Here is a 7282-nt window from a genome sequence, read left to right on the forward strand (position 1 = left end):
GATATTCTAAATCTTTTTTTCTTGAATTTTTTATGATTTTTGCAGTGTATTGATATTAAAAAATAAGCAAAAAAGTCCTTTTAATCCTAATATATTTATAACACTTGACTCCTAATAAGTTGCCATAGGAGAAAATCTAGAGGATTAGAGGATTAGTCATTCTGCCAATAACATAGAACAAAATGCATGAAAGAGAGCAAAACACGAAGTATATTGTAAAAACATTAATTAATTGACTAAAATTAAAAATTTTAAAATTAAACATAAAAATCTAATAAAATTAAAGAAAATCCATCAAAATACGTGGATATAGTTCTAAAAATATATAAATATATATGTAAAATTTTACCATATCACTTGGTTAAATAAAAAATTACATTTTTATAGTATTTTTTTTATTGCAACTCAATTTACAGAGAATTTTCTATACATCAATGATTTTTTTTATGTAGTTTCATATTTTTTTAACTTAATTTATTTTATTTAAATTGTGATTTTTTCCGTTCCATTTCCTTGAAATATTGAAGATATTTACTAAATTAATAAAAGTTCACTTTTCGAAAGAGTCAAGGGGACGACATGATTTTATTGACTGCAGGAGTGGTCTTAATTTCAGTTGCTTTTTTCGTTCGTTGGTTTGTATAATTTTGATGTAGGTACTTGTGGTTTTAAATCTGTTCTCCGTTAAAGTTGCTTAATTGGAGTTTGGGTCTATGCTTATTTCGAGTTTAGATCTGTGGTATGCGTATTCAGAGAATTGTCGATTTATTGGGTTAAGTTTAATTTCTAATGGTTAATTAACTCTGAATGTTATGATGGTGGGAGAAAATTTATATAAAAAGCAGATCAATATAGATACTTCATCATGGATCAGCTTATCATATTTATTTAATTTAGACTCCATTTGTTTCCTGGAAAATATTTTTCAGAAAAACATTTTTCATAATTTTTTGTGTTTGGGGATTTCAGAAAAATTAATCAATTGAAAATATTTTCTTTCATCAAAGAAAAGATCAAGTCATTTTAAGGAAAATGACTTCCTCCTTTTAAAATAGGAAGTCCATTTCTACATTTTGAGAATCTAATTAACACCTCTTTATAAAATTTTGTTAATATATTTTATTTTTTAAATTAAATTTAAATAATGAAAAATAAGTTATTTTATTGAAAAATATTTTTCATGGAAAACATTTTTTAATATAAGTTATTTCGGCAAACAAATCGTCATATATGGTATCAACCAAAGTAAAAACAAAATCACTATTGCAAAAAGCATAGGCAAAGCAAGTAAAACAAACTAAACTATAAAATCCCTCGAGACCGTAGGAAGCAGCATATGCACAGGCCCTAGAGCACTTGCGACCAATAGAGGCACTTGATCATTCCACCAGTGGCTTTCCCTCTTACAGGATCCTGCCATTCTTTGAACAGATCTTGGATAAGCTCTTGTCGATGGGCTTGAGCACAAACCAAACCAGCATACTTTGTAATCTCAGGCCAATCCTAAGAAGCCACAACCTGCATTTCAATTTCAAAAACCTTTTGTCAGTTCAAATTGCAAAAGGCAAGATCAAATTCAGTGAATACAAGATAAGAGGCATTCAGAAGAGTGGAGAAAGATAGAATACAGCTGCAATAGATGGGCTTGAGTCTTCCCCAGGATGAGGATGGGTAACATCAGCACCAAAAATAAGTGGGCCGGTCGCTGACTAAAGGAATGCGCCTTGATATTGCATCAACAAGTACAGTATTTCTTCCTCCAACCTTCACATTTATCTTCAAAGCCACATTGGCCAAATACTGCTTACTCATTCTGAATACATGCTTTGTTAAACAACACTGAGAAACAAGGCCAAGATCTGTCTCACATATCCGTTTCAAATCACCTGCAGCAAGTAACACATAGGAATTGTGATGACCAGCAGATGTCGTTTATCTACAGAAGATTAGATGAATGAAATCAACACTGAATCTACTGTGTCAACTCCTTACCATAAAGGGAACCATTATTATCGGGGAGAATTACAATAAGAAGGTCAAGTTCCTTGCCCTGGGGCTGAAGTTTTGGGCTTTTTGCTTTTTTAAGTTAAAAAAAAAAAAATTTTCTCAAATCCTGGTCCGACAAAAACTATTTCCCAAATCAAGGTAAATTCAAAAACTATTTCCCAAATCAAGGTAAATTTAAACTCTACCGCGCTTCAAAAGTGCGGTAGAGCTTACCGCACTATAAAAAAAATTAAATACATTACCGCACTTTTGAAGTGCGGTAATGTGTAATGCGGCTGCCGCACAATCAATTTGAGAAATATAAATTTAATTTTTATTTAATTAATTTTATTTAATTAATTATATATTAAATTTATATAAATATAATTATATTAATATTAATTAATAAATTTTTATTTAATTAATTATTATATTTTATTAATTTAATTAATTATATATTAAATTTATAAATTATAATTATAAAAATTATATTAATATTAATTAATTTTTATTTAATTAATTATTATATTATATTTTATTAATTTAATTAACTTTATATTAAATTTATAAAATTTAATTATAAAAATTATATTAATATTAATATTAATTAACTTAAATTATTTATAATATAATATTATATTTATTATATTTGCTATTTTATTTTATTGATTTATATAATTTAATTAATGCTAAAAATATATATTAATGTATTAATATAATATTCATAGACTTAATTTGATAGTATGTACATTTAAGTAAATTTAAAAAATTAGAGGTCTCATGTTTTACTTCCCAATTCTCAAAATCCAATATATTTGCCAATGTTATATATAATTTATTTTATTAATCATATTTATCAATGAAAAAAATATAAAAAATTAAATAAAAAAATACATCTAAATATTTAAAAACAGTAATATAATAAAAATAAATTAATATATATATAAATGATAATGTCAAAAAATAATATTAAAGATGAATAAATATATTCTCGTATTATATAGATATCTTTTTTTATTTATAAAATATTTTAATATAAAAAAAATATGAAATAAAATAAATTTTAATTTTTTATAGCTTTTATAATTTATAAATATTTATAAATTAGCTAGTTTTCGAAATCGCCAGGAGAACAAAGGATCTAAACTGAAAACAAACGTAGTTCCCATTAATAAAGAGTATAATAAATAAACCCATTAACTAACAGTAAACACTTCCTTAAAAATCAGATAGATCTGAGGAAAAGAAGCCCAACAATTGCTAAAAACAAAATCAACAAGGAAAAAAATACGAAGTAGATCCATATTCCATAACCCAAAATCATGCAATGAATAGACAACAGTAAGAGAAATAACAAGTACCATTACGAAAAACCACCTTTACCCACCTGAAAACCGTTGTGGGAGAAACTTCTCCGGTAACCTTAGAGCAAAAAAGCTTAGGAAAATGGAAGTGTAAAAAAGCCACTCTGATAGAGACCTAAGCCCCTATAGAGAAGTTGTTGGCAGTGAAATAAAAGAAATGAAAATTTTTCAGCGATATCAAATTCGCACTCTGCTTATAAAAGAGTGGTAGGTGTTTCAAAATGACGAGTCCGTCCCAATTCCCACTACATTATGGAATAAAAATCAATTTTTTTAAATTACAAAAAATCAAGACATAAAACCTTACATAATTTTATAATAATTCATTTAATTTTTTTTATATAAAATAAATTATTTAATTAAATATTAAATGAAAAAATCTATCAAATATTAGATACCATATTAGCTTCTCTCACACTATATAATGTGAATTAATAAAAATACTCCAACCATTTAAATCTTAGTTATTAAGTTATGAATTAAATCAATTTTTATATTTGAATAATTGATTGAGGAAGTTATCAACTTTTATCATTTAAAATATTTTTCTTTTTTTAATAATACATATTTAAAACACATCATAACTTAATAACTAAGATTTAAATGAAAAATACATAATATATATATATATATATAATTAAAATTGGTGAGATATTTTCTTGTAAATGAATAGTGCAATTTCAATTAGACATTTTGAGCACATTTTGGTCTTTTAACTTTGGTTAAAAAGGTTCTCTTTTTTCTCTAGCTTATCTGTTATCTCTTGGAATTTTAATTTTTAGGATGTTTGTTTCTTATGTTTGTGCTGAATTATAAATAGATTATATGCTGTATAAGTGATATACAATATAAATTAGAGGTGTTCCTTTAATGTAGATACTCATTAGGGATGGCAATGATTCGGTATTTACGGGTATCCGATCCGACTGAATTTTAATAGAGTGAACTTGAATATTTATAATTGGGTTTGAGACGGATTTTGATTTGAAAAATAATACCCGTTGCTATAATCGGATTTAGATTTTATTTATAAATACTCAGTATTCGAATCCGTTTATATAAATAATTAATTTAATATAAAAATATATTTTACAATAATATTTATAATTTTTTTTATTTAAAAATTTAAATTTAAATATTTTTTAAAAAATATTAAATTTTTTAAATGAAAATTATTGATGAAAAAGATTTTTTATATAAATTATTAATTAAAAATATATAAAGCTAAATGAATTCGAATTTTATTCAGGTGGTAATAATTGAGTTTGTAATGGATTCAGAAAGTTTAAATTAATTTTTAATCGGATTCGGAAAGTGTTTGGATATTACTAATATAAATTGCATTTGGAATAGACTAGTTTTATTTTTGGGTGTACCCTACAATATATTGTGTAACCTTAATGTAGATAATCACCTTAGAATTTTTTTTCTTTAGTAAAAATTAAATTTTCATCTATAAGGTATAACATAATTAATAGATTTTTTCTATTTTTTATTGAAATGGGAATTGGAGGATTAGAACCTAAGATCTCTCAGATTTACTCGGATGCACTTACCACCAGGTTAAGTCTGTGAGTGCAGATTTTTTCTATTTTTAGAACCCAACATTTTTGTTTCTATAGTTTAATTGATCATAATTGTATCTTTCCAATAATTCTGTTAAGTCAATGGTTTAAGATTGGTTAAGGAAAAAAAACTAAAATGTATTTTCAAAAATACCCTTACCAATGATAAAAATTACTTCTACGCCTTCAAATTTCCAAATCCTCTTCATTCCTCTTTACATCCCTAAATCATCTCCATCCTCTTCAAATTCCTAAATTCTATTCATTATTCAAGCCTACTTAATAGAGATGGAGGAGCAAAGGACCATGGCAAGCAGTGAGCAGCCATCGACAATTAGCATCGAGCAACAATTGATGACTAGCATCGAGCAACGACCGATGACTAACATCGTGAGATGATGAGCAATAGCATGCAATAGCAAGTGACCAAGCCGCATGCAATAGTGAGATGAGATGCGAGTAGTAAATAACAACGATTAACGGGAGATGCAAGCATAGGCAACAGTGAGCCGTGGCAATTTTAATTTTTGATAATTTTGATTTTATCTATTTTGATTTTTATTAGATTTGTTGTATTTGAATCCTGAATCCATTGAAATTTTTTTATTTGTGGAGATGGAGTTTCAGATGTTCCGTTTATTACTTTGATGTATGAATGGATTTTGTTACTTTGATGTTGTTTGTTTGATTATTTAAGAGAGATACCTCTTATTTTATGGAATTAAATTTTAAGAACTAAAGAGTTGAGTTCTAAAAAGAATAGTTTGGTCAGCTGTCTTTTCACTAAAAAGTATTTTTACGAAGAGACTTTATATTTTGACATAATTAAACTTCTAAAACTAAAATATTAAATTATAAAAATAAAGAGATAAATCTTTTAATTATGCTGTATCGATAACAAAAAAAGTAAATTTCCTTTTTTTATGATATATTATACCTTCAAAATATTAGTAGAGCTAGCAATTTTATACCCAACATAAAATTAAATAAGTATAAATTGGCAAATTTATTTATCACACATTAAATTATAGGTTTAATTAGATTGACTCGTTTAATTTGATTAGATATGCAATAATCTATTTATTTAAGTGAATTAATAAATTAATTTGTTATATATTGACCCATTTAAAATTGTCATTATCTGTTTATTTAATTGAGTTTCATTTAATTTATAACTAATTTTTGTATAGCTTAATTATATTTTAAAAAAAAATTATTATTTACTTTTTATATTAGAAAGAACTTATTAATTGGTCATTCGATTTTAAAAAATCAAAAAGTTTGCTAGTATTTATCTATGTTAATTTTATTCGTTAAATGTTTTCATACAAAAGACATTTTAAATTATTTTATAATATTTAATATATTTTGGGACTGTTCATAATTTATTTTAAATTATTATTATGTAGCATTGCATATATAAATGTGTTAATATATTTTGTTTTTTAAATTAAAATTAAACAATAAAAAATAAATTATTTTATTGTTAAATTTTTTTCATAAAAAATACTTTGATAAATTTTTTTCATTAAAAATATTTTCCACATAAAATATATTTTATATGAAAAATATTTTACAAGATATAAGTTATTTTCTGTAAATAAATAAAATTTTAAGAGAATTTTTTTTGTCACGGTCAAAGGATAAAATTCCTACCTTATTATTTTTTTTTATTCTGAATTTTCTAGTTAGTATATAATTAGATTAAAATTAGTCTTACACTCCATTTATATGTGAAAATTAACTTGCATTTGTAAAATATTTTTCCTGAAAAATATTTTCTATGCAAAATGCTTTCCCTGAAAAATATTTTCCAACAATATAATTTATTTTTCATTATTTAATCTTAATTTAAAAAATAAAATCTATTAATAAATATATATATGAAAATCTTAATAAAGATGTCAAGATATGGAAAATGACTTATTTTTTAGAAAATATTTTTTATTAATTAAATTTTTTGAGTGTTTCAAACACAAGAAAATAAGAAAAATATTTTCCTAAAAAAGTATTTTATATGAAATAAATATAGTCTTACATTATCAATTTTCTATTATAAAACTGTCATTAATTCCAATTCCTGGATTAGGCGTAAAATGTATTTTGAAGGGAAAAAGACTAAAAAATTTATAAAAACATCATTGTTGGTGATAGTGGACTATATTTATAAGAATATGAAATTATTTAAATAATAAAGAGTGAGTAGAATATTGTATCTACTAAAATCGAAAATTTAAATATTAAAATATTTATAAATCTGATTATTATTTGGACTATTAATAATAATGATCATAAAATTAAAATAAAAAAATAAAAAAATAAAATTAAACAAGTAGAATTTGTGAAACAATTAATATTAAATATTAG

At 23.9% G+C, this 7282-nt stretch overlaps 1 protein-coding gene across 1 annotated transcript in view; it reads right to left on the reverse strand.

Moving 5' to 3' along the window:
- LOC110609280 (protein argonaute 1) overlaps positions 1 to 3463 on the reverse strand; it is a 37910-nt gene extending 34447 nt beyond the window's left edge. The window contains exon 1 of the mRNA XM_043952030.1: positions 3374 to 3463. The gene's annotated coding sequence lies outside the window, so the exon portion shown is untranslated. The remainder of the gene's footprint in view (positions 1 to 3373) is intronic.
- Positions 3464 to 7282: the final 3819 nt, after the last annotated feature.

The sequence above is a fragment of the Manihot esculenta genome, chromosome 2 (assembly GCF_001659605.2).
Source record: "Manihot esculenta cultivar AM560-2 chromosome 2, M.esculenta_v8, whole genome shotgun sequence".
Classification (NCBI taxonomy): Eukaryota; Viridiplantae; Streptophyta; class Magnoliopsida; order Malpighiales; family Euphorbiaceae; genus Manihot; species Manihot esculenta.